Source organism: Canis aureus, chromosome 16 (genome assembly GCF_053574225.1).
Source record: "Canis aureus isolate CA01 chromosome 16, VMU_Caureus_v.1.0, whole genome shotgun sequence".
NCBI classification, from domain to species: domain Eukaryota; kingdom Metazoa; phylum Chordata; class Mammalia; order Carnivora; family Canidae; genus Canis; species Canis aureus.
In genome coordinates this window covers 61,392,137-61,410,985 of record NC_135626.1, presented here as the reverse complement: position 1 = coordinate 61,410,985, position 18,849 = coordinate 61,392,137, and the positions used below count along the sequence as shown (strand labels likewise).

The 18,849-nt window shown below is 57.2% G+C and overlaps 1 protein-coding gene across 7 annotated transcripts in view; it reads left to right on the top strand.

Moving 5' to 3' along the window:
• RBFOX3 (RNA binding fox-1 homolog 3) overlaps positions 1 to 18,849 on the top strand; it is a 447,258-nt gene that overhangs the window by 35,910 nt on the left and 392,499 nt on the right. For 2 of the 7 annotated variants that reach the window (XM_077854489.1, XM_077854488.1), the window contains exon 2: positions 16,348 to 16,553. The exons of 3 other annotated variants lie outside the window; for them this stretch is intronic. The gene's annotated coding sequence lies outside the window, so the exon portion shown is untranslated. Of the gene's footprint in view, positions 1 to 1,324; positions 1,598 to 16,347; positions 16,554 to 18,849 lie in introns of those variants that run through there. 2 more of the 7 variants (XM_077854496.1, XM_077854487.1) reach the window with 2 other exon arrangements.

Here is an 18,849-nt window from a genome sequence, read left to right as displayed (position 1 = left end):
ATCCAGACAGGCTGGAGGGCCAGAAATTAAAAGCATTAAGCTCGTAAGTGGACAGTAGCCACTTGTCTTGGACACTGTCTATTCTCACCCTGCAGGGAAGGCAGCCGGCAGCACGGCGCCCCAGGCATGCAGGAACGCAGAGCCCACACGCCTCCCTCCGCTGCCTCTGATTCTTCTAGGCCCCTGACAAACCCCAGATTCCATGACATGCTTTTTGCCTCACGCAGAAAAGCAGGACAGTCAGGTACAGAGAGGAATCCTAGGGTTCCAGAAGCATCATCCAGAAGTAAAAAGCAACCTGGGATGGTTTTTCGTTTGTTTTTAGATTGAGAACGTCTTTGAGGTTACAGCTCACCCCTTCTCCCCTGTGGTGTTCTGGGCACAGCATCTGTGTTTTGCTTAGAAACAGAAGTAAGGTCTGCCCGATCCTGTGGTTCTGCTTGGGACAGTCCAGGTCCTCCTGCCTTTGGTGCTGACATTCCTGCCCTCTGTGGGTCTCATCCCACCAGCCCACAGGGTCCCCACTCCACCCACCCTTACCTTTGGCTTTCCTTCTCCCCTCCCAGCCCCTAAACCAGGGCCTCTTCCCCCAGGTTGGGGGAGGATGGAGTAAGAACAGGGACAACCTGCTCTCCTGATTTGAGGCAAATCCTAGGCGACCTCCCACAGTGACAGCCCCACGTCTAGGCCAGGGCAGGGATGTTTACAAATAGGTTACCTTCGCCAATCTGGAGAACCACCCCAGCAGTGGCCCTGTGTGGCCCCTTCACTCTCCATCTGGAGGAAGGCAAGGCACTGAATTTCAGGCCTAGGTAAGGGAGTGGGAGGCCTGTGGACCAAGTGGAAGAGGAGTGTAGGGGGGCATTCACTCCCGCTGTGCCTGAGTTCCACCGCAGGCCCAGGGCCAGAGCCCGGGAGGTGGGAGGGCAGGGGTCCTCCGAGGAGCTGCCGGCCCACGATCGCCCCGGGGGCAGGCGGGAGGGAGGGAGGGAGGAGAGGCGGGGCCAGGGCTGGAGGGCGGCGCTTGCGGGGACCGAGCTGCTCCGGGCCCTGGGGACCCCTGCGCTTCGCCCACTCCTCCCCCGCCGGGGCTCCGCGGGCCAGCGCTGCGGCCGCCAGGGTGCGCCCCCCCGCCCCGCCCCGCCGCCGTCCCCGGCCCGCTCCGCCCGAGCCCCCCCTCGCCGCGCTGCGCGCTCCGCCCGAGCCGCCGCCGCCGCCGCGTGCTCCCGCTGTCTCCTCGCTCCAGCCGAGCGAGCCGGAGGAGCCGGGGAGAGGGAGAGAGCGAAAGGGGGAGGAGAGAGGGAGAAGGAGGGCGGGAGGGAGGGGAGCAGAGGGAGAGGAGGCGGCGGCGAGCAGGAGCGAGCGCGGAGCGCCGAGCCGCGGGGCAGCTCCGGAGCCGGGAGCCTCCTCGGACAGCCGCCCGCCCCGGCCCGGCCCGGCCCCGCTCCAGCGCCCGCCCGCTCGGAGGACACGCGGCCGCCGCCGCCGAGCCCGGCCCGCGCCCCTCGCCGCCCGCTCCGCTGCCCGCTCGGGGCCGGGATGCAGCCGGGGCATGGCCGCCGGGCCCCCGTCACCTGCCGCGGGGAGCGCTGAGCCCGTGAGTACCCCGACCCTCGCCGCCGCGCGCCCTGCGGGTCATCACCTTCGCGTTGCCCGGGCTGGGGGCGGGGGCGGGGGCGGGGGCGGGGGGGCGCGGCCGGGGAGGGGCGCACGAGACCATCCCGGGGCGCGCGGGGAGGGGGGCGCCCTCGGGGTCAGGGGTCCCCGCACGCACCGGGTCTGGGTTCCGGGGTCCCTCCCGGGTCCCTCCCGGGCTGGGGTCGGGGCACGTGGCCCAGCCGGAGGCCAGAGGGACGGTTTTGTGAATGGGAAGGCCCCGGGGTCGGGCTCCATGGAGACGCAGGGGAGTCCCGCGCGCCGTGCGGCGGTGGCGGTGGCGGTGGCGGTGGCGGTGGCGGCGGTGGTGGCGGCGGTGGTGGTGGCGGCGGCGGCGGCGGCACAATGCCCGGCGCGGGGAACTCCCCAGCGGGGGGAGGCCGAGGCGCACGGAGATCCCGGCCCGGCGGGGCGCATCCGGGGAGGCGGCCGGAGCCCTCGAGTGGGAGCGGGGGCTGGGACCCCGCGGGGTGCGCTGCCCTTCTGTCCCCGCACCCAGCCCCGGAGAGCCTGCCCGAGGCCCCGGGGAGGCTCCCGCGAGGAGTGGAGGACGCAAAGGAGTTGTGGGCGGAAGGGAGGAAGGGGCTCCCACGGCTCCCTGAAGAGCCCCGGGGCCGCGCGCTGCGCCGTGCGCGAGGGTAGGCGCCGCGGTGGGGGTGGCTAGCAGCGCGGGGCCCTCCGGGGGGCGGCTGGGGGCGCTCCCAGCGGAGTCTCCAGCCCGAGCCGGGTCTGCTGCTCCCCGCTGTGGCCGCTCCAGGGGCCAGCACGGCCCTCGGGGGAAGCTGGAGCCGCGCGGCGGGCGCAACCCTGGCCCAAACTTTCTGCCCCAGCGGCCCCGGGAGGCGGTGGCGCTCGTCCCTTCGGGCGGCTGCCTCCGCGGTGCCCCCGGCAGGCACAGGGCCTGAGGTCCTCTCCTCCTCCGGGCGCGGAGCCTCCCTGCGGGACCCTCATCCTGTCCGTGTGAGATCGAGGGAGCGGCGCCTGCCGAGGACCGACCCTGTGCGCCCCAGCGCAGCGCCCGGATCCACAGTCTCCTGGGGGTGGGGGTGGCGGTGTTCCTGGGAGTCTGGAGCTCCCTCCCGCCAGAGGGCACAGGGTCCTGCCGAGTGAGGGAAACTCCTCCGTGAGAGCTTTCCAGCTTTTCCAAGGGACTGGGTTTATTTTTTTAGTGGTCACTTTAAAAAAGGACTCCTGGGGCGCCGCTCTTCCTGCCTGTGAACACCCGGTGGTGGAGGTGAAGGACAGGGACCGAGGATCCATCTCCCAGGCGAACCCCCACCCCGAGCTAGAGGTGAAGTGAAGTCAGGGTTCTGCACGCGCAGGGTCACGAAATTCCTGCTGAAACACCCTCCCTGCTCAGGAACGCCCTGGGTGCACCCCCAGTTGCCCCGGGCACTCAGCGCCTAGCAGATTCCAGGTCGCCCTTCATGAGGTCTTTCAGTCAGAAGACAGCTTTGGTTTTACGGGTCTGCAAAAGATAAATACATACATAAATAAATAAAAAATAAGTAAAAGTATAAACATCGCCACAGAACCTGCTTGTTAATTGTGCATAGTGGATTTGGGCGGATGTCTTAATTAGGCTGCGTTGTTAACGGGGATATTACACTAATTAAAACCAGACCTTCCAGGTGAGCAAAAATTGTGAAGGGAGAGAGAGAAAAGTTGCAGCAAAAGCACCCCCTGATGAAAGTGGGGTGCATGTAACGTAGGGGGGCCACTCCTCCAGTGGGGGCCCAGGGCAGGGTCAGGGGAGGGCGCCTCCTAAGCACCAGCCAATGTGCACCCCCTCCCTTCCCGCCTCCACTGGTGAACGAGGAGGACCTCGAGGCTGCCACCCTCATCCCTCCCTGGGGACTGGAGGCCTCTCTGCGTGGGCACAGGCTCGCCACCGCACACTCCTGGAAGCGACGCTTAACCCCTCATTTCCCTGCCAGGAGTTTCAGGGAGGGTAGTAACAATGTGGGTGAGGTGGGAAACCCTGGGGATTTTGGGAGCAGAGGCAGAGTGACAGGGGCGTACTCAGGCCAGCCAGTCTGGGCCTGGTGAGGCAGCGGTGTGTAAGGGGGACGGCTGGCCAGTGGCCTATAGGCTGTTTGCGTTGGAGCCGCTGGGGTTTGCTGGCATGAGTTGCCCATTTCCAACAGCGATTTCTTCCCCCATGAAAAGAGGACTTAAACGATTTATCTGACCCACCCTCCGGGGATCTGGGGCCTAGAGAGACCTCTGTCCACCTCCCTGGGCCTTATGTTGTCTTAGGATGCTGGGAGAAGCTGGGAATCTCGGAAGCCCCCTCCCCTTCCCCCCCCAGCCTGGCCTCTGGCTCATTCTGAATGCCCCTCGCCCAGTGCCCTCCAACAGGAGCAGCAGCAGAGCTGGGTGTGCTCACTGCCCTTCAGCAAGGGCCAGAGGCCAGGCTGGAGGGAAGGCTGGAGGGAAGGCGGCGGCCTGGGCGGCCCCCTGCCACCTAGGGCTCCTTGAGCGGGCAGCCCGGAGCAGCACCAAGGACAGGGCCAGGGGCACACTGCCCGCGCTCCGCCCTCCCGCCTCCGACATTGTACTGGGGCCGCTGGGGGCGCTGCGGGCGCTCGCCCTCACCCTGCTAAGGGGAAGGGGAGGGCTGCTGAGGTGCACGCAGAGCCAGGGGAGCCCAGGGCCAGTGAAGAGGCAAATTTAGGAAGGAAGCAGGTAGGAGGACTCCTGGGTGCCATTCCAGAGTGGGCCTTCTGTGGTGTTCCTGCCACTTCTTTAACTTTGAGCCTTGCCAACGGCTTGTGGGAGAAATGGAGAGAAATTATGGAGCTCTTTGATATCTGGGGATACGTGAAACGTGGCAGCGGCCAGAATATGTGCTAGCCCTAGTTGTGGATGCTGCCAGCCTGGTACATAGCTCAGGCCTGTTCCACTCAGCAGACTTCTTCCCAGAGCCCCCTTCAACCATGACCTGAGGCTTCTTCATTCTTTGACGTGTACAGGTTGGAGGCGCCTTGCTCTTATGGGCAAGGATCCTGGCTGATTTATGCCCACCTCCTCCTGCACATGCATGCTTGTGGAATCAGCAGTGAAGGGAGCTCCTCCTATCCCACTCAGACGCGTCAGGGTGGTGGGGTGACGGGGGGCGTATATGGGGCCTAGAGGAACCACACAGGAGGGAGACGTGGGAGCCAAACTCCACCCTGGAATGTTATTTCCCAGGGATTACAGCCCTTCCTCCAGCCCGGCTGTTCATGCACCTGCAGTCTGTGGTCAGTTGTCTCTCTGTGCTTATTTCCACACTCCTTCTTGATACTCTGTTATAAAGACAAATGGAACCTGACACACAGCTGACATTTGGTGAGAAATTTTTTATTTTTAAACAAGTGAAGGGGAAAAAAAACCATCTTGAAACTTTCCCCCCTTGAACAGAGATGCTCCTCATCGGGTACCTGCCTTTCCCCAAATCCCCACCCGCCACAGGCCTTTCCTGCCGCAGAACAGACCAGCTTGATGAACACATCCCATTTGCACCTACATCTTTTCGATGAGCTGCAATGTCTCCCCAAGTTCTTTTATAAAGCAGCACGTTATTTTCACAGGTTCATGAAACATTCAGGCAACCGAAACATCTTATTTTCTGCAGCCTCTCTGAAGTAGGTTTGTCTCTGAACCATTGCGGCTTCTTTTATTTAAGAAATAAATTCTTAAATAAGAATTTAAGGGGGGGTTTGCATCTCCCCCATGGCTGTGTCTGTCTGTCTGCCTCCTTTCACGTCTGTTTTTCCTCTTGTACTTTCTGAGGGATGCGGGCACTTCATATGTGACTTTCTGCTTGCATTAGCTAGGAGAGTTGAGGACAGCTTTCAATGAACAGTTGGATAGTGGTAATAATTGAGTACACAGTAGGGTCTGTTCTTTGTGGGGGATCTGCAGACAGAGGATGAGTGTCCTTGCTTAAATACCTCACGACAAGAACTGATTTAGTTTATAAAATATACATTTTAAAGTGCAGTGCACTAAGATTAATTTGCTATGGCAGTTTCTCCAACACTTGAGCTGCCACCAAATCATGCCTTAGAAGGTGAGTTGAGATAATAAAGAGCATACAATCTGTTACTTTATTTGAAAGTGTTTCCTTTAATAAGGGGGGGGAGGAGTGAAGCTCACAGTACACAGTATACAAATGGCCTTTTGGAAAGTGTTGCCAGTTTAGGTGGAGCAGATCCGAATGCTCCTCTTCAGGAGCAAGACAGGCCACCACGAGGGATGGCCAGCCAGGCCTAGGAAAGACTCAATTTTATTTTAAATTAGAGGCTTAAAGATGTGCTCCACTGTGTGATAGGGACACCTTCCTCTGGATCTAGTATCCACTCTTCCTGTGTAGCTCAGGGCTGGTTCCTGCTGATTTCACCTGGGAGGTGGGTTGTAACTTGTTAGCATCAATTTCATGTTAGGGGAGGTGGGGTCTTTAGAGTCTGTGGTGTTCTCTGAGGATCAAGAGCAAAGCAGTTCTTGTTGAAAAAAAATGTAGGGGACCCCTGGATGGCTTAGTGGTCTAGCGCCTGCCTTTGGCCCAGGGCGTGATCCTGGAGTCCCAAGTCCCGTGTCGGGCTCCCGGCATGGAGCCTGCTTCTCCCTCTGTCTGTGTCTCTGCCTCTCTCTCTCTCTGTCTCTCTCTATGTGTATCATGAATAAATAAATAAAATATTAAAAAAAATATATTTTAAGGTTTAGTGTCTAAAGCCAGAGCATAGTCTTAGCAGAAAAAAATGGGAGGGGGAGGATATATGTGTTTTTAGCAGAACTTCATCCACTTACTGCATTGGTTAGTGGCTCTACTGAGATCTTCCTCCCAAGGTTCTACAAAAACAGGGGCATGGGTGAAGCCACTGTTGTACCTGGCCATGCCAGGCTCCTTCTGAGATCCTGTCGCGGTCATCAGTACTTGTGTGTGCAGGTGTCCGCCAGGTGTCTGCTGAGTGCTGCAGGGAGTGGCTAGCTCTTCTGGTCCAGCGTAGCGCTGGACAGTGATTAGCAACCAGGAGGAGAGGCAGGTGCTCAGGTATGTCTACTTCAGCCCTTTTAGAAAAGAGTCCCACTTGCAGGTGAGGGAACTGCTGGGGCAGGCACCTGCTAGCAGCCAGGCTCTGCACAGTTACATCAGGTTCTTTTGGCGGTGGGGGGCGGGGTGCAGGCAGACAAGATCATAACTTCTATCTTCTCTACATAACAGGAGAATCTGTGTGCCTTGATTTCTCTGAGACATCTTAGTTTCAGTTCAAAATTGTCCTTCTACTGAAACAAATAAGCTAAAAGTAACACAGTCCCCTCCAAAAAAATCCCTTCTCGCAGGGCAGGTCATTACAGTTGTGTGGGCAGCGTAGTGCACAAGCCTAGGGCACATTCGGAGGTCTCCCTTTGAATATCTGGAACACTGCAGCCCTGCTCACCGATGTCTCCTTGTCTGTGACAGCAAATGAGACCGAGGGATGACGATCCGTGCCCCAGGTGACTGGTGATTCCTGGGCTGGGTATCATGTCTCAGGAGAGCTTTCTTGTAGGCCAGGATAATGAGAGCACAGAGAAGACACCGTTCTCAGCACTGAAGCCTCTGTGTGCAGAAAGGGGAACCTCTGTGAAGGCCAAGGAACATCAAGTTTAGTTCTATTAAAAAGTGCATGGATATCTCTGGGGAGGTAAAGAGGAACGAGCACACACCCAGGTACATTTGGAAATAATCTCTCGCTGAACTAGTAGTTTAAAATCCCTACTGAGTATAAATGAGAAGTTTCTCTACTGGATTAAACAGGAAATAACTCCTAGATCTTCTGGAACTTTTCTTCTGAGACTCGGGTATAAGACGCCGCTCCCGGGTCTTATGTAGGAGCAGCCGGGCACCTTCAGCACAGCTCCTGCTGGTCTCTTCTTCCCAACCCCATATTTTTTTCTTTGCTGTTGGCAGTGGCAAGAAGGGCCATGTAGCTCTTGTTTTCAGCAGGAGGTGTGAAGATGATTTCCCAGTAGTTTGCACGAGATGGCCACACACACCAGGTTTTCCTGTGTCCCATTACCTTGGACCCGAGGAGAGGAAGGAAAATCAGAATGGGTTGTGTTGTGGCTCCTGCCAGACTCCAGCAGCACGTGCTGATTCATTCTCACAGCCTGTCCTGTCCCTGGAGGTCTAGTCTGAACCCTTGGTTAGTCAGTCCCCTTGTTAACAGGGATTCCCTGAGATGGCCCGTCCCGGGCGTTCCTCCCATGGGCTGATTGTAGAAGAAGCACCCTTCACCTCCAGGACGCACATTTAGATGCATGTTGAAATGCTATGCAACTTTTGAACAAAGCTGTAGCTTTCTTACCTTTCTGGAGACCTTGAGCCCACTGGAGCAGCGGCTCTGCTGATCAGCCCAGTGCATGGAGGAGGCAAGCGCCTGCCCACACTGGGGCTTGGTGGGGGGTAGCTGACCGCAGCGTGTTCTCGGGAGGGAATGCAGACTTCCCAACCCCGTGGCCGGAGCAAGCTCTCAAACCCGTTTACTCAGCTGAGCGCTGGGGAGGCAGCACATAGCAAGGAGCTGGCACTTAGTAGGCTCACAGCAGCCTGTAGTGAGCATGGCCTTTTCTGGTCCAGCTGCCTACTAGAGGGATGAACATCTTGTCTGAGTTAAGGACGCAGACTCTGCATTGTCTCCTATGGCCACAAGGAGATGACATGGTTTTGAAATGGTTCCAGGTGCCAAGATGAGGCTGAGCATCTCTCTATAGCATTTCTTACTTGGGTGGGCTGGAGGCATCCCCAGGAGCAGCCCAGCTGCCCAGGTTTTCAGAGCCAGGCCAGGCAGAGGGACGTGAGCCAGATCCTGTCCATGGGGCTGTGGACCAGGGGTCACTCTGACCAGGGCACTGGGAGAATGGAGGGCTCTTGCTTCCTCATGGTATGTTGTTGCCTCAATGGGCCACCTGTCCTTCCTCATGCTTCTGCTCCCCGGGGTGGGGGTGGCCACAATTTCACAAACCACAGTTAGGGGGGTACTGCAGCTGGGCTCTTTGCTTTTGTAAGAGTGGCCTTGGATTCTCAGAGTTGAGGGCCCTAGGTCATTGCCAGCTGGGTTTTCCATGGTGGTGCTGAAAGGAAGAAGCATCATGACCCACTCCCACCACCACCCTTCCCAGCCTCCTCTGGACCTGTGAATCCCAGCATGGCATTTACTCTCAGCCAGAGAGATTCTCTGTCCCACCTCTGCTTTCAGTACCGAGATGAGTGACAAACCAAAACATAGTTTTGGGGAAACCATTAGCAATAAACATGAAGTGTGTGTGTCTTTCTGGAATATTGACTCTTCCTCATTGAAGGGACCACAGCGGTGCTGTTAGGCACCGCTGGGGCCCCCACTGCAGGGACAGGTGAGGTGGAACCGGGGCTCCAGGGGCTGCTTACACAGGCTTCTTGTAGACTAGGGATGGGGCTGTGGTTCACCAACGTCGCCGCTGCGCTCCCCGAGCTGCTCATAATGGACTTGATAGCGCTCGCTGCCTGCCTCATAGGGGTGCCATCCATGGGTACATTAGTCAAGTGTTTTGGAATCTTAGCAGAAAAGGGAAGAGCTGGAGAAATCTAAGGTGAAGATTAGGATTTTCAGTGGTGTAATATTGTAGCAGTGCTCGTGGACAACCCACGTCACATCGAGTGTTAGTGTGCCGCAAGTCAGCCTCCTGGCCGAGGGCAGGGAGTCAGAGGCTGGATGATGACCTTTGTTTGGTGGGGAGCCCGCTAGTTACCCTTGCCCTCACCACGAAAGCCCTTCTGTGGTGTCTGGGACAACTTTCCAGCATGACTACCAGCAAGTACATTTTTTTCTCACCGCAGATCTCTCCTAGGACAATTAAGAGGAATGCACATAGAATCCTTATTCTTTTGACTCTTCAGTGTCTCCTGGCTATGACTGGGATCTTTCTGCAAGTTTGCCCTTGAGTTGGATGATATGTGTGCAACTCTGAATGTGCATTGACAATGTTGCAATGATGAGTGTTTGCTTTCCTGACTTGTCTGTGCTAAATGCATGGGTGCTTCCCTGCACCTAGGTTGAAATCTCATTTTAAAAGTAGAAGTGTCTGCACAGAACAGATGGGTAAAACTGAAACCAGGTCATTGATAACAGTGTCTGTATTTATGTGTTGGAACTGTAGCGTGTGGTCTCTGCCCCCTTCATCCTCCCCCCCGCCCCGCCCTGTTATCATGTTATTCTTTCTTGGCTCTGTGTCACCACGGAGACCAACTAAGGAAGAGCCCCCTCCCCCTTCCCATCATGGACACAATAACATGTTTTGCTTGGATCCTAAGAAGAAAACTCACAAGACCAGACTTGGAAAATTTCGGCCCCCGAGGATAATTTTTCAGAAAGTAATGAGCGCTAGAAATGAGGGCTGTAAAGGAAGTCTTTAGGTAATAATCATAACTGTGATGTGCACTACCTCGAAATGCATTAATATACACCAACATTACAGAAAAATTAAGCCTGCTGGAAGGGGGAGGAGGTGTGCTTTGGGGCCTGCGGCTGGGCCTTTTGTACCAGCACCACGTCTGGGGCTCTGCACCTGTGGCCCGCCCCTGTCTCTTATGGGCAGGTCCCTGTGCCCCCAGCTGGGGCTCGGTTGCATACACAATGCAGATGGGATAGAGAAATATTATTTCCACTCCAGTGGGTTCCTTTCAGGGCTGTGCTGTTTTCCAGCAAGGCGAAGGGATGCAGGCCCTGCTTTACTGGAGTCGGGCTGCTTGAGAGCTAGGGCCGGAGGGCGCGGTCCCTGCACCCCATGCACGTTGCATCTCGAGGCTGCAGCGGTGAGTCCTCTGCAGTGCCCCGCCCCCATTAGCAGCCAGAGCACGTGGCCACATGTGTCCTCCTGCCCATCCCTCTCTCCCCCTCCCTGACCCCATAGCCTGGTTCTCTTTCTCCTGCTCCCCTTCCCCCTTCCTCCCTTCTTCTCCTTCAAAGCCTGCAGACTTCTCCAGCGGGATGCAGGGGAGGGGCTGGCAATGGCAGGTCAAGCAGCGCTGAGCTCAGAGAAGCCGCGAGGAAAGATTTACGGTTCCTCCCTGCCCTGCTGGATGGACAATTAAAGCCATGCACGGCTGGAGGAGAGCAGTGTCGTTAAGAGTCAGGACGGTCAGAATAAATCAGTCACCTCTACTTAGATGGCTGAGCTGGACTGCTTCCCGGGGCCTTTGAGGTGGGAGCCCCCTTGGTTGTAGGTTTGAAGGCTCCAGAATGGACTGTTGGAGGATCTGACATACTGTGAGCACCGAGGGGTTGGGGGAATTGGGGCCTGAAGACCCGAGGGGTCTACTTGGGGGATGTGCTGTCAGGCCTTCCTTTGGGGCAAAATCTGGAGAACACATTTGCAGGGCGTTTGTCTCCTTAGCACCTGGCACTGGGAAAGCCACAGACTAGAATGTATGGGGGCAGACTAGAGGACCCCGACCTGACAGCAGAGGATATGTGCACACACATGTGTGTCTGTGGATGCATGTGTGCACACACATGTGTGCGGAGCATGTGGCATACCTGCCCGTGCGTGTGTTGTACGTGCTCACCTCTCGGGCACTGGGGGGTTCCACACATGTCTTCAGCCCACGCGGGCCCCTGCTGGGTGCCAGGGCTGGGCGCCTGAGTACTGGCCAGGCCCTGCTCCGGCCTTCTTCATTTGTTCTGTGTCTTATTTCAGCGCCTTGAAGACCCTGGCAGTTTCCTCAAGGAAACTTTGTCTTTGTGGAAATGAGATGCCAAGGGCTGCTCGGCCCTCCCACTGGCTAATTGATGATATGATCCCGCGTGGGAGTCCTGTCATTCCTAGAAACGCTCTTTATTGCACGCTTTTCCCACCTCCCTGCCCGCCCTCTCCCACCTCCCCACTGGGGTCTGATTTCCACGACGGTGCTGGAGCCGCTCCACGTGAGGCACGGGCTGCGGCATTAGCGGGTATTCAGTCCGCCAGCATGCCAGGCCTTTCATTAACTTGGATACTACAATTATGTGCACAGAAATGCTGAAAAGGGCCATTTAGGATTTTTCTGCCTTAAAAAAAATAATTCCTTTTTTCGCAGCCGTATGCCCAGCCCATTGGCACCACAGCTGTGACATGGAGCCTCGCGGTGGCCGTCAAGAGCTCTCCAGCGCGCCCGTCTTCCGTGTGTGATAAACAACACGCAAACTCCAGCCGGCGCCGTGGGCGGGGCTCCACCATTGTTCGGCTCCGAGGTGCTCTGCACACAATCAAGGCAGCGTGCTTGGTGGCCTCCCACCCTGACTTAGCGTGCCGGCATGGCCACGAGCGGGCCACTGAACCAGTGGAGGTGTGCATGCGTGGATGCATGCATGTGCACATGCCCCGTCCACGTGAGGGTGTTTCTTGGCATCGAAAGTCTTGTTGGCTTCATGGGGAAAGACTGGTGCCCAGGCCAGTGGTCCCACTGAGGCCACCGGGCCCTTTGAGGGCACCTGGTGTTTCTGAGTGTAGGGAGGGATATGGTTTTGGGGGACTGGAGTTTATGCACAGGCCTGCTGGCCCTCTGTGCACACCCGTGTGTGTGTTGGGGGGTGATTGTGTGCAGGGATTGGGCTCTGGTCGGGGGGCTCCCCACAGAGGACAATGTGTGAGTGATATCCTGGGACCCAGAGGGAACTGGATTGCTAGTCTCCAGACTTCTAGGGAGGAGCAGTGCTGAGAGGGGCACTGTGACACTCGGGAGGCACGCTGGCCCAAGGTCACCCCATTGGAGAACAACCCGCCCTGAGGACAGAACCCAGACTTGTGACAGTGGTGCTCAGACGTGACACGTGCTTCCCCCTCAGAAGGTAATTAAACGTCTGGAGGCAGCTGCTGCCTTGGACGCTTACCCAAAACACTCAGAGAAGTGTGATTCAGGGACCTTGTTATCTTTAAAAAGAAGGAGAGAACCCAACCCACCTAGGCACCAAATAACAACCAACAACTCACAAACTTATTATTATTTTTTTTAACTTCCCCAAAGTTGCCATGGTTACCTGCATGTGTGGTTCCGAGGTCTCTAAGTAGATCGGCTTGGAGCAGGCGTGAAGCCCTCTGTGCTGGGCCTCCGTGGTGTGTTCACCCATCTGAAGAGCCTCTTTGTGCCCCAGGATGGAGGAAGGGGCTGGGATACTATACAGATTTTCCAAGACCACAGAATGTGATATTCTAATGTAGTGCTTCTGAGTTACTGGAGACAGAATTTGTCTCCCACGCTAAAATAATTATAGCTGGGAGAACAGAGAATACATCATTCTGGGTCCTTAACAGCGAGGAGTGTGTGTGTGTGTGTGTGTGTGTGTGTGTGTGTATGTGAGAGAGAGAGAGTGTGCGCGTGCGTGCTTCAGCTCCTGCATAGGCTCTGGCTTCTTTGGGGAGCACACACGTGCGCCTGGCCAGGCGTGTGAGAACAGCCGCAACCCCGAGCATCCCTGCACCTGTTGCCTGCATGGCACATGCCCAGACCATGCTATCAGAATTTCTGCAGGGGATTGTTTTGAGAACCAATAGGGAAGGTGGGATAAGAGTGGACCCAGGTAGGAGAAAGAAGTCAGGCCGGGATTCCTTCCGGCCAGATTCTTCGTCTGCCCCTCAGAGAGCGGGGCCCTCGGAATGGGCAGAGGCACCTTTCTCCTATCTGCAGGCTCAGCCTCTGTGTCCAGAACACCAGCAGAAAAGGGCAGGGCCCAGGCTGTAGGCGAAGCGTTCACCCTGATGCCCTGCTTGGCTGGCGAGGTAGATGGTGAAGGCAAATGGGGGAGCTTCTGGATCCTTCCACAAGCCTCGAGGCAGAGCTGCAGCTACAGCCGTGTCCAGGGTGGGTGGGCATCGGGAATGTTGGTGTACTTTCACACAGAAGACATGAAGAGCCATCCTGAGAACCCCTCCTTATGGCTCCGTCCGTCCCTGTCTTTTTTTTTTTTTTTTTTAAGATTTTATTTATTTTTTCATGAGAGACACAGAGAGAGGCAGAGGCACAGGCAGAGGGAGAAGCAGGCTCCACTCAGGGAGCCCGATATGGGACTCGATCCCAGGACCTGGAGGCAGACAGATGCTCAGCCGCTGAGCCCCCAGGTGTCCCTTGTCCCTGTCTTCATGGCACTTCTCTGGGAGTTATAACAGCCCCGATGAGGAAGAATGAGAAATGACAGGTCCCGGTAGGTAAGTTTGCACATCTGTCTCCCCCGTCGATCGTAAATGCTTCGAAGGCAGGGACCCCGTCTCCTGCAAAGCACACGGGACAGTTATCTCCTCGCGGTAGGTTCTCGGTCGGTGTTTGTGGGCTTTCTGACATCTGGCCGGGGTGGGCCACGTGCCCTGGGCACCCTGCATCCTGGCTGGGCTGGCTGGCGAGCGGCCTGTGTGGGTTCCATGCCCTGTTCTTTCTGTTGCTAACAGCCCCGGGGTGTCTTGCCGGTGTGGGAGGGCAGGCAGGAGGCCTGGGCCGCCTCCCGGCCATGCTGTGGGCACACGCTGTGCCCTGGGGCTGGTGGTGGTGGTGGTGGGGCTGCTGATCAGTAGGATAGCTACTGAGGTTCTTGGCCCGGACGGGAAACGGGCCCCGGTTCTGGCCCTGGGGATGGTTGGCAAGCGTGAGGCGGTGCCCCGCGGGTTTGGTTGGGCTGCATATCCAGCCATATCAGCTCCCTTTCCTTCAGCCGGAGTGAACCTTGGACTGTGTGCCACCTGCTTCCCCAGAAGCAAGGGCGGCTGCCAGAGAGAACAGAATGCCTCTAAAAGTGGGGGTCTCAGATGTGCCTTCAAGCTGCCCCTCACTGCTGGGCTTGGAGTGAGGAGTAGTTGTTGGGGAGGAAACATTCCCAGGAAGGTGCTGGACTGTTCTAGAAGATGGCAGGCCATTCCGGAAGGCAGCCTGAGACTCCTCTCGGTGCATGACCCTGGGGCTGGCTGTGTCCTTCAGAGGGCAACGTGGCCATCCACAGGGGGGGTCAGCTCGTGATTATTGATGCTAATGGAAAAAAGAAGTGACATGGATAATTCAAGATGGCAGACGAATCAATATTATTTATATTTAGCTTGTGAATATGCTGCATATTTCTCTGCTGGCAGATTGGTCTTCACAATTATATTTTGTGGAATCCAAGAATCTGCTGTCCGCGGGCCAAGGGCTGCCACCTTGCTCCCCCCTAGGAGGGTTGTTGGAACACACAAGGACCCCGCGTTACTTGGCGGCAGGTGCAGAGTGAAGTGCCAGCCCATCCCGCCCAGTGCCACCCTCTCCCCGCTGTGTGGTGGGCACGCCGCCTCTCCTAGGCCGCCCACTGCTGAGAAGCCCCTGCACGAGGGGATGGTCTACCCAGATGGTGGGTGTCGTGCCGTTGCGGTAGACGAGCATGGAAGGATGTATCCGCAGTCTGTTGTGACCATGATGGTGGAATATTCGTGTAGCACAGGTATATGCACACGCCCTGTCTTCACCTTGTCCACGCTCTTGCTGGGTGGGTGGCTGGGGGCTCCGGGGTCAGGGGAGGCTCAGGCCCAGTCAGAGGAGCAGGCCCCTGTGTGGGCAGAGGGGCTGCCCCAGGAGCCCGCGCGTCTGTGCCCTGGACCATGCAGAGCACCCACACCACCCGTGGGGTCTGGGGGGTGGCACGGCCCCCTCCCCCATCCCCACTCTCACACCAGCACCTCAGCCTGGGCACCCGAGCTCTTTGGCACCAAAGTTTAAAAAAATACCTTTGATTTCTAAGGTGCCTTACATGAGACATCGTATCGATTTAAATTTTATATTTAAACCATTGGCTGCACTCACACTGCCCTCCCAGAGGAGCGCCGTGGGGTCACACAGGCTCAGGGGCAGGAGGAGGGCCGCCAGGCTTGCTGGCTGTGCAGGACGTGTCTTCCCACGGTTTGGAGGTCCCACGGCCCCAGGCCTCGGGTGGTTTTGTTCACCGTGGTGGCCCGGGGTCCCGTGCTGCCTTGATGTAAACGCCCCACTGCTGACATGTGAGGGGGACAGGTCTTGGAGAGGGGCTGGTTGGTGACAAGGGAGAGAAGCTTCCAGAGAACCTCTCTGGGTCCATTTCATTCTCCATCCTTCCGCAGGCCCCACCCCACGTCCTCCATGTGCAGAACCTTCTAGAGTGAAGGCCTTATTCCTAGGTGCACATGCTCAGTCTTGGAGGTTTTAGGAGCCGTTCTGGCACATGTCAGCCTTTCCCTCTTGGACTCCTTCCACTCCCAGTGACAAGCAGTGGTGGGGAGGGACCTTGCCCAGCTATGGCACATAGTAGTTGCTTAACATTGCAAAGGGGTGTCCTTTTTTTTTTTTTTTAAGATTTTATTTATTTATGAGAGACAGAGAGAGAGAGAGGCAGAGACACAGGCAGAGGGAGAAGCAGGCTCCATGCAGGGAGCCCGACGTGGGACTCGATCCCGGGTCTCCAGAATCATACCCTGGGCCGAAGGCAGGCTCTAAACCGCTGAGCCACCCAGGGATCCCCAGGGGTGTCCTTTTGTCCTGAGAAGGCAGGTAGAGATAAGCTTGGTGATCCTCAGCAGTATGCCCCCTCCCCCGGCCGTGGCCCCAAACCCGCCTGGGAAGGAGCGGGGAGGCCGGAAGAGGGATGGTTTGATTGACGGGTTCCCAGGTATCCACACCCACCGGTGTGCCTCTCCTCTGAGTGGGTTTGGTTTCTGTCCTAGAGCCTGCTGGTGCTGTTCCCCTGTTTCCTCTGCTGGCCCTCAGGACCGGAGCCGCCCGGCCGGAGGACACGTGCTGGGCCAGAGCAGATGACCGTCTGTCCAGGGCGGAGCCTGGATGCGTGCCTGGCGCGGGCAGCCGTCCCGTTGCTGCCCCTCCCTCCTCTTGTCACTTGACAAATCAAGACACAAAAGGAAAACTGACGCTGGTAGGAGACGCAGTCGTATCACAGAGTTCTCTAAAGCGGTCAGGCCACCCTGGTTCCCAGAAATTAGATTATTTAGAATTCCATCACATTAAGGGAGGATTCCTCTCCGATTCTGTCTCCCTGCCCCTTCCTCTTTCTAGCCCTCTCTCTGCCTGCCCCCCCTGGACCCCTCCCGGCCGATGAAAGATTTTCTGGCGGTGTCAAGGAAATGTGACCTGGTTCTGTAATAAAGAGGAGGCTTATTAGAATTAAGGCCTAACAGCGTTAAAAAGCAATCTTTGCAAGATTGAGGCCACAGGGGAATTGTAAATTCTCAGCAAAGACCTCATTGAAGGATTGGAATAAAAACTTGACATGCATGTGCGGGCGTGCACACATGAAGGGATCCTCAAAAAACAAAAGAAGCTTAGTTAAAAAAAAAAGCAGGGTGGGAGGGGGAGGGAGGTGGGGGCAGCTAAAGAAGGGTGGGGGGGCACTCTGACCCTGGCCTGACGTGGGGATCTCCTGGGTAGCCTCGGGGCCAATGCCCCTCCTCTCTGCCAGGCTCCGCAGCTATGTCTCCTGTCTGGCTGTTGGCGCTGCTCAGCAGGCTGTGGTTTGGGGGCTGTGTGGCAGGGGTGCAAGGGTGCAGGGTGGTGGGGTGTGCCTGGCTCCTTCCCGGCAGGGGTTGGGGAGGGGCAGAGAACACAGCCTTGGAATTAAGTCCAAGGCGATGCTGCCAGTGGAGAAGCTGGGGTGCATCTACCTATTGTCGTCGTCCTTGGGGCAGTGGTGACCCCGCAGCACAGATGGGGGGTTGATAAACCACACGCACTGATTTGTCATGGTTGTGGAGGCTGGGGGCCCAGGACCATGGTGTCAGCACATCCTGAGTCCAGTGAGGGCCTCCTGGTTCATAGACGGCTGTGTTCTCCCCGTGTCCTCACACTGAAGGGGTGAGGGGGCTTTCTCTGGGGTCCCTCCTATAAGGGCACTGACCACATTCACCAGGGCTCTACCTTTGTGACCACTCACCTCCCCAAAGCCCCACCTCCTAACACTGTCATGTTGAAGGTTGGGTTTCAACTTGTGCATTTGGTGCTAGGGGGACACACACGCTTATCAGTTGGTCCTGCAGTGACAGTCTCATGGTGGGGTCCTTGATGAGCTGGTCCTCAGGGGACAGGCTGGGGGCCAAGGGTGAGCGGAGGATGCACGTCCTCCTGGAAATAGGCAACTACCTTGTTTTGGGCCTCCTGGGACCACCTTGGGAACGAGTGTCCCCTGGAGGCCTCTGGGCCCAGCTCCCACTGGCCATGAGTGCTCAGTTCCCCTGCATGCTGGTGGCCCCCACCTTGACTACCTGAGCTCCTCTGCCCCCAAGCTTTGTCTGGGGGTGGGGGGCGGCCCAGGCGGCTAATGGAGCAGCCACAGTGTGGAGACTTAATGCACCCAGACAGCGCTCTGTCACTGGGGACATGGGGTGGAAATGCTACCCCCGTCCCAGCCTCTCCACCTTCACAAGGCTGGGGTCAATCCTCGTGTGTCCCCAGAAGATCCCCAACAGACTGAGCCCCAGTTACCTGCAGGGTGAACAGTTCACCAATACCACATGAATACACACGCACACACTGCCCTTCTGTCCCCATCTCAGGCCCCTGATCCTGGATCAGTCCCAGACAAGTCGCTTAGATCCAAACCCTGTCCCGGGGCTGTATTTCAGGGGCTCCCAGCTAGCACAGTGACTGCACAGAATACCCAGTACTGTTGAGGCCTGGATTCAGGAGCAGGACTGAGTGGGACGGAGTGGGATGGAGTGGGATGGAGTGGGATGTGGGCTTTCATTGCTTGGGGCTCACACAGTAGGTGCTCAACAAATATCTGTGGGCCAATGAGTCTGGACACAGGTATCCTTGCCTCTCTGATGGGTGGAGCCTGGCTGGGTGTCTTCTTTTTGGTGTCAGGAGTGGCCATGGGGATGGCATCCCTCCCCACCTCATCCCTAAGTATTCCAGAAGACAAAGTGTTGTGACTGATACTCCCAGTTGGAAGAAAAACAAAGCCCCTGGAGCAGGTGGGCTCATTCCAGCAGGAGCTCCCAAAGCCCTGGCCCCTGCCCCCATGGTGGGCATACCTCTGTGGCTGCCTGCAACAGGGACTCCAGCTAGGTGTCTCTCTTGGGTGCATAACTCATGGTAGGACTTCATCCCCAGCCCTGGATCCTTGTCCTGGGACAGCAGAGTGGGGGCATGGGGACAGCCAGGCCTGCAAGATGCCACCGTGTCCTGAAAATTCACCTGGCGGAAGGACAGAGGAC